This window comes from Rhincodon typus, chromosome 8, assembly GCF_021869965.1.
Source record: "Rhincodon typus isolate 14 chromosome 8, sRhiTyp1.1, whole genome shotgun sequence".
Classification (NCBI taxonomy): domain Eukaryota; kingdom Metazoa; phylum Chordata; class Chondrichthyes; order Orectolobiformes; family Rhincodontidae; genus Rhincodon; species Rhincodon typus.
The window spans coordinates 33,836,276-33,845,411 of record NC_063339.1 but is presented as its reverse complement, the minus strand read 5'-3'; positions in this window follow the sequence as shown (position 1 = coordinate 33,845,411).

The following is a 9,136-nucleotide window of genomic DNA, read 5'->3' as shown; positions in this document are numbered from 1 at the left end:
AACTATGGCAAATTAGAATTTAGGGTTTCAAGAAAAGAACAGGAAGAAAAACATCTGGTGATACAGAAGCGAAATAGATACACATGATTGCCTGCAACAGAAAATTCCACAAACCTAGTGACAAACGTCAACACAGAATAATACTTCAGAGAACTACACAGAAAGCACCTCAGTCCTCATAGGACACATGCAAGAGCAGATGTAATCTGAATACTCCAAAGCAGAGGTACAGGCTACATCATGAGGTGGTGCCCTGTAGAAGGGCTCCCAAATCCAAGTTCAGCCAATGGATTGACCAGATATTGAGGATCGCATGGGTCAAAACTAAAACTCCTTTGTACAAAAGTGGATACCATAAACAGTGCAATAATTCAGCTGAAAAGGGAAACAATTTTTAAAACTTTGCCACCGTAGCATATGGATATAATGAGACAGGGTGGGGAAAGTGAACCAAAGAGGGCTACGAGAGTTAACATGTATATTTTGATATGGAGAGCTAGGAAATCATTAACCAAACCACTTAAAGGAAGGTAAACACTGGACAATTTGGAGAAATAGGCAATTCTGATCTAACATGGAATTTTTCTGAAGATGAGGAGAATGCAGTGGAAATCATAGTGAGGCTCCAAAGCATGGGAAAAAAATCTCTACTGTAATTTTGGATAGTAGGAATGCTTTCATTTTGGCATAACGTATGGGAAAACCTCTGTGTCACTGTAAAGCATAAATAAACTGCCATTACTGCAGAATAAAAAGTTTTAAAAAGATAAGATACCTAATCACGTTAAGAAACTATGGCATCAGAAGTAAAATTGCCAGAAATACTTAATTTCAGAGATGGGTCACATGGAATACGATGTTGGGTAATGGGAGAAAACAATTCTTACGATATATAATAGCTTCCAATTTGGAATAGTAAGTCAGAAGCTGAGAAAAGTAAATGCATTTCCACGCACAATTTGGAGCATAGAAGATGATGTAATTGCTCACCAAGAGGTAAGAAGAACATCATACAAATTAAAAGAGATATTATTTCAACCTCAACACTAACAACATTCATGAAAGGGCAACATTCAACAAAAGAGTGCAGCATCCAGATGAATCAATAGATGATTTAATTAATAATCTCTAAAGGCTCATGAAAAATGCAACGATGATGACTTGAAATAACAAATCATAAGAAACAAGATTGTTGTGGGTATTACTGAAGAGTCTTTTTCAAATTTATTGCAGTCCAAAAGACCTAACACTAGTCCAGGCCGTTTATATAGTGTGATTTGCAAGTAAAACAGGTTGATCCTAAGAGAAGATAAAACCTAACAGATCTTCAGAATGTATTCATTTCTTTAAGTACAAAGCCACTAAAGTTGTGACAGATAAGTCAATGCAATGGACAGGATAAACACGAAACACTCAAACTCCTTTCCAATGCAGTGGAGCAAATAAACCTCACAGCTGTAAATATTGTCCAGACTTTGAAAGGGAATGCAATTATTCTAAGAAAGTAGATCACTTTCAGAAAATGTTTTGCAGCAGAACACAGTCATGGTGAATCAAAAGACCAAAGAACTACCCATACAGAGAATTAAATGAGGCAGAACAGTCTCCACGAGAAGATAAACCTAAACTTTTCCTAAGGCAAGCCAGTCACCCAGACCACACATTTTGGCATACAGTCATTTATATCAATGGGCATCTCACAAATTTCAAGTTAGACATCGGAGCAAGTATCTCAATCAAGTCAAATAGAAAGTGTTGGTTGACAAAACATTTCTCACAGTTTGCAGTTCAGCTATATGGTCCAGGTGACATTGTATTCAACATTACGAGGAGCAGTTGAGTACTCTGGGTCTGTACTCCCTGGAGTTTAGAAGGATAAGGGGGATCCTATAGAAATTCACAGAATACTGAGAAGCCTGGATACGATGGATGTGGACAAGATGTTTCCAATAGGAGGAGAAACTAGGGCCTGAGGGAACAGCCTCAGAATGAAGGGAAAAGTTCTTTAGAACTGAGATGAGGAGTAATTTCTTCAGTCTGAGGGTAGTTAACATGTGGAACTCATTGTTGCAGAGGGCTGTGGGAGGCCAAGTCATTGAGTGTATTTAAGACAGAGATGGATAGATTCTCGATTCGTAAGGGAATCACGGTTACAGCATGGGGCTGAGAAGAATATCAGCCATGATCGAATGGCAAAGCAGACATGACGGGCCAAATGACCTAATTCTACTCCAGTATCTTATGTCTTATTAATGATATGGTATATGCAACTCAGGACACTGAATGTAAGAAAATCTTTATGTACTTCAAAACCAAAAATTTTCATTCTTGAGTAGAAGAGTTTGTATGAATCTCAATCTCATTCAAAAGGTGGAAGAGATTAAACAACCAAAAATCAAGGAAAAGCTGGTAGAAAAGTTTTACGGGTTCTGCAAGTTCATGGCAAGACCTGACTGAAAAGCAGAATCTCCTAGGATTAGTCATACTATAATAGCTCAGGAATCCTGACCGGAAAGGAACATCATTTATTGTTGAACACCAAAACAGAACCACTACTTGTGGTGTGCATAGGCTAGTCCCAGTCCAAGACAGATAGTTTTGCAGACTCATCCCTGGGTCGGCTTAATTTTATATTCTAATCATCCCGTACAGAGTTGTAACAGCCTTTGTCAATTCTGTACTTGAGGTATGTTGCCTTATTTATTTGGAACATATGTTTTTCCCTTTTTAGCTGGATGCTAGCCCTTCAGAAAAATATCGTAAGACCACTTCCAGACTTGACACATGTTCCCTTGCAATAGCTCCTGAGATTAAAATGTTATCCAGATAGACTGCCCCACTGCGCACCTCTTGGAGGCTGTTCTCCATCATCCTTTGTACTCATACAGTCTTTTCTGGGCATTTATATTAACATACTTCTTGGACGATCCCTCAAACACCAGTTGGAGGTAGGCGTGGCTTATATTCAATTTAGAAACTATGTGACCCCCAGCCAGCTTTTCATACGAGACTTCTATATGTGGTATAGGGTGTCTGTCTAAGCACGAAACTCTGTCAACTCATTATTCCCACTGAGACAGACTGAGTTGTCTGGTTTCACACCTGGACTTCTGATGCAGGCCATTCAGAAAATTGTACTGGGCATATGATGCTAAATTCCTCTGGACACACAAATGCTTCATCTACTCTGGAACATGGGACATAGGGGACTGTCCTTGCCTTGAGGCATTTAGGTCGGGCCTCAGGGTTAACACTGGTCTTGATCCTGGCACCTTTTATCTTCCCAAGGCCTGCTTGGACCCCTTCAGGATACATCCCAACAACTTTGTAGAGATCGCCAGTAGCCATTTTAAAGATCCGTTGTCAAACCTGGCAGATTTTCTGCAGCCAGTCCCTCCCCAAAATGTTGGGACCCTGCCCTGGCACCACCATGAAGGGGAATCGATCGTGTAACTGGGGTTACAGTGCTCCCCATAATACATAATGTCTCCCCAGTGCATGCGCCAACCTGGCCTTGGTGTCTCACAGGCTTAAAGGCAAGATGCTCTATCAGAGTTCCCTAAAGGTTTGCTCCCTAACTACATATACAGCGGTACCTCAGTCTACCTCCCTGTTTACTGGGTAGACATTTACCTGAAGTTTTATCCTAATTTAAGGCACTTTGGGAGCAGTGATGTAATTTACGGTATCAATTCCTCATCCTGGGGTTGATGTACTTGCAAAGATCCATCTAGAGGTGGCTTCACCAACCAGCCTGGACGCTACATATTTTTCCCCTTTCGGTAGCCTTGTCTGGTGCTGACACTACCATTACAAGAGCAGCTCAGACGTCCTTTCTCCTCACTGTATTGTAGAGAAAGTTCCCATGCAGTTCTGGAACATTGCAGCCTCTGACCAATCACCCTTCCTTGGCAACAAGTGGGTGCAGCAAGTATTACGTGCTGGGGACTTGGCTCTGCGGTATTGGGTGGGGATGTAGCTCAAGGTTGAAGACAGTACATCTGTGGACAGCCCTGACACTCCTGAGACCCCTTTTCCACATTTTCACAGGAAAGGGCCATTTCTATGGGTCTCTTGAAGTCCAGATCTGATTCAATCAGTAGCTTCCTTTGGGTTGCAATATTTTTAATTCCACAAGCTAAGCAATCCTTTAACATTTCCTAAAAAGCTGACCTGTAGTCACAGTGTTTCATCAATTTCTACAGTCTCATTAAGAATTCAGTAACTAGTTCCTCAGGAAGTCTATTTGCTGTGTTAGATCTGTAACACTGCAGTATAACAGATGGTTTGGGGTCATAGTGGTCCACTATCATATCTATCAGTTCATCGAAAGGCTTTGATTTTGGGTCTGCTAGGTAGGTTAAAATTGTAATGATGCTGAACGTTGGGGCACCACAGTGGTCAGGAGAATGACGTTTTGTCTATGATTGCCTTCTATCTCGTTTGCCTGCAGCTAATCCTCTACACCCACATCATAAGGTTCCAGTTTCCCAAACAGCGCCATTTACAATATTTCCCAAACATGGTCTTACTGGGTTAATTGAAAGGCAAGGCTCTCCAAAATATTTCTTTACTGTCATCACCAGTGTAATAACTCAGGAATCTGGAATGGAAGGAAACATCATTTATCTTTGAACACCAAAATAGAGCCATGTCTCATGGTGTATATAGGCTAGTCCCAGCCAAGAACAGACAGTCTGGCAGATCCATCCTGGGTCTGCTTAATGAAGGGCTCAAGTGATGAGTTCCAGCTAGGCAAGCCATTCCCTGTTACCAGGAGAACTTACACTCAATGAGCTCCAAAGGGAGATTAATCAGTGATTCCCCATGGGCCTTGAAGGGATTATCACATATAAACGAGATGCAAAGAGCTGACCATAATGGTTTGGCTGAAGAGTTCCACAGCTATTGAAATTGAAGAGAGTTCATTTTCTATGGTGCAACAATGATCAAAAGGAGGTTTAAGCTTAGAGGCAGTAAGTACACTGGCTACACTATTTGACAGAATATATAATGATATACAGCCAATGGACATGCCTGCACTAAATTGAATCATCTTGCAACACAGCACAGTGAACAATTAGTTATGATGAATTCAAGTCTGCATCAGGTGCTGAAGTGATTAAGAAGGGACAAGCTCAAGTAAAATGTCTGATGGTCCAACTTTCCAAAGAATAATAACTTATAACTCTAAGAGATATCAGATCAGACCAGGCAGCACAACTGAGAACTTGAACAAGCTGATTTCACCAATAATTCAATCACTGAGGAGAAAGGAGACTACTCAAAATATTCAAAAAGTTGCAGTTACAAGTCTAACTACTTCAGCACAGATCTACAGGAGGAATGAGAACCAGGTTGCACTAAAACGAATTAACAATGTAGTGCATACAATACCACTAATGGCACCATTAGTAAGAGGCAAAAGTCCAAGTTACTGCAAAAACAAATTGCCTCCTATAGCAAGGACCATACTGACAGCTTTAAAGAACTGATGTGCATCTCTGAATCCCTTTGCAAATTAACTACAAGAAATTAAAGACTATCCAGTTCAAGAGAGAACGTCAGAATTCAGGCCATCAGGAACACAGTTCATTCAGTTCAAAGAGAACACAGCTGGAGACAATTATGAAACCACCAGATCATCTGAATTTGTAAAATCTAAGACTTGGGAGTCTGATAAGATTGTGGTAAATGTAAACATATAGATAACTATACAACAGTGTCAGTAGAAGTGAATATAAAGGTGAATGCTGTGATACTTTGGATTTGGTGGGCATTCTCAGCTGTTGCCACTGCGTATTTACAGCATACTCATTGTGTAATAATAGAGAAAAATACTTCTCATATAGTTATCACAACATTGTAGCACATTCAAGCATTAACTGCGCCCTCATATTTTATAATCAATGTCACATAATGTTTACAATTATAATCATACAGTAATGTCATATACCATAGAAATTAACATATCAGAAGAGCAAACTACTGCAGACGTTGGAAATCTGAACTAAAAAGTGAAAATGCTGAAAAAAATCAGCAGGTCACGTTGCAGCTATGGAGAGAAAACAGACTTAGCATTTATGGTCACTGACCTTTTATCAGATGACTAGATTTCATTTTGTGTTGAGAAATTATATTCCAAGACATTTTCACTTTAAGATTAAATTCCTAGTCTGAAAACTTATACTGTGGCATCGATGGTTTATTTTTATTTCATTTAGATTTTTCACATTTCTTGGCCTTCAGCTTCTGACATTACATCCGACTGTCAATTGCTTCTATATGATGTTATACTAGTTTTACAGTAATCACCATGTAGAAATGCATAAAAAATATTCAAGTTTACTTTGATTTAAAAGTACTGGGAAGGATTTGGATTATATTGACCATAATTCATTTCCTGTAGAGGGATTGTATTACATGACACGTCATTAAGGCAATGCAGTTTTTAAAAATGTTTTACTACTTTAATAACATAACGTGAATAAAATCAAAGGTCAAAAGATGGCTAAAGATGATGGCGGAGCGGTGCTCCTGACCGGAGCTCGTCCATTCTGGCCGCATTTCTTTCTTCTTCTTTTCTCTTTTTTTTCTTTCTTTTAGTTCTTTAGTAATTTTCTTCCTTTGCTCACTTCTGCATGTCCAGAGCATAGCCAGAGTGGGATTCTGCAGCAAGGCAGCTAAAGCAGCAATGGAACGTGGAAGCAGCTGGGACCCAGCACCAGCCTGGATAGTGGCAACGGTAGTCAGTCACTTGAGTCGTCGAGTACCCCGTACTTGACTGCTCATGACAATAAAACCTAAATCTAAATCAATATAAATAGATTGTTGGTAATAAACGTTTAAACATGCTAAAGAGTCAGAAGGTGTGGATTCTTGGTATAGATCTTAAAATAAAACCCTGTCCCAGATACTACTTTTTGGATGAATTCTTAATTCAACAACCTGCCTGTGAGGTAGGTATAAAAGATACTTTGACACTACTTTTCACATAGACACATTACCTATTTGTGGGAGCTTATTCGGCACAAATTAAGTGCTGCTTTTCCTACAACAGTGACTACACTTCAAAAACACTTCATCAGCTGTAAAGCAGCTTGGGATTTGCTGCAGTCATGTCATATAAATGCAAATCTTCTTTCTATTTTCACTCGGTTTTCCATTATCTTTTCCTGAAGCCACTGAGTCTTTCAATAGCACCATTTCATTGGGGTCATAAACCCCACAATAACTTATTTAAAAGATATTTCTTCATATGCAAGCTTTGACACAGCAAAGCTGTTTATCACAGGACAACAAACAAATGGCTCTGCAACCAAGGGATAAAGAGTTATTTACCTTGTGTAATGCGTGCAGTATAATTTTTTTTTGTTTATTCTTTAAGATGCTTTGCTTCTTCATGGCAGTTGAGATGATAAAATGGATACAAGGCCACATCACTTGTTACAATTTATCTTTTGAAGTTAACAGCAGTGATTAAGAAATACTGATTATATTTTCTCATCCATCTTAAAGCATTGTGTGTGCCGTTTGTTGAATTCTTTAATACATCATTATGTGATGTAGCAGGATATATTGTTGTGGATAATTTGAATTTGGTTAACAAAAAAGCTTGGATTATCTATTATTGAACTTGCATTTCCTTTAACATTTTCAGTTTTATTTGGTTAAGTGCTTTTGCTCTGTACACTAATCGTTACATCAAAATATAGAACAAAACTTAAATGAAGAATGAAGTAGACCTGCACCTGAATTTCAGATACAATAAATTGTTCATTGCTGTTATCAGAATTCATTGTCTAAATAACTTGACCTTGAAGCTTCATTGACACTTCATTAGATAGCTTTGTTGCACTGTTTTACAAAACCAAAAAAAACACAATATATCATGCATTGATGTAGCATACAGATGTAAAGTAGTACATGGCATTGTATTTTCCATTTCTATTAGCAGAAATAGAACACAATCAGCCAGCCGTTATGAGCAGAGATATTTCCACTGTGGACGCATTGTCAAACACTGAAGGTTTCATTCTGAAAACCATTAACTCTTCTCTCCAAAGACTGTGCCTGATCTGCTAAATGTTCCCAGTAATTTTGTTTTTATTTCAGATCCCAGCAACTGCCTTTTTCCACTTTTTATTTAACTCATAATTATATTTTTTGTCATCCCTAAAAATAATTTTCTGAAATGTTTACCTTTGCTTAATGTATCACATATAATTCTTAATTTGGGATTCCTTTCATCAAAATATGTCAATGGAGGGATTGGAAAATATCAGTTTGGCTCACTTCTGAATTGGAAAGGTGCCAGTTCAAGCCATATTCAGGGCTTGAGCATTTGGATGTATTGACATTTAGGTGTGATAATGAATGGATGATGAATTGCTTGACGTAGTGCTTTTTGGATTTAACATCAACGACAGATACACTGGATCTTTGCTCCATTTTCCTTTGCCTATCACCAAGGAAATGAATCTTAGATGAATCACAAAATCTAAAAAGAGAAAAATTAGGTCATCTAGTTATAAAACAAAGTGGTCACATTTTTACAACAAATAACAGCTGTTAAGTGTATAAACAATACGCTTGAAATATCTTAATTTCTCCTAATTTAGTTACTTGGTGCAGATTTTCACGAGACATTTTCAGTGCTGTTAAGGATTCATTTTACAAAAATAGTGACTTGTCTGATGAAACTAGAAGGGCTACTGTTTAGTTTATACTGAACACCTGTAATTATATATTCAGGGAATGAAAGAGAAAAAATACAGAATTCTTTCATAATTTCCTCATCTTTATTCTCACAAAATACAAAGGAAGGTCACTTGTAATGGCAGGCAAAAGAGATTTTGATCTACTGCAGGCCATTTATACAAAGACTAATGTTTATCTTTTTAACTTTAGTTCTTATCTTTCTAACTTATACTATGAATAACTATAAGGCAATGTAGCTTTCTTTCTTTATTTCTGTATTTTGTATCTAAGATTTGTACCTAGGTACGTTGTGGGACAACTCTGTAAACTTTTCACTGTACTCCTACACTTCTGTGCTTGAGTACACGTGACAATAAACCTAATTCTAAATTCAAGTGGAGACAACAAGGTGCAGGGCTGGATGAACACAGCAGGC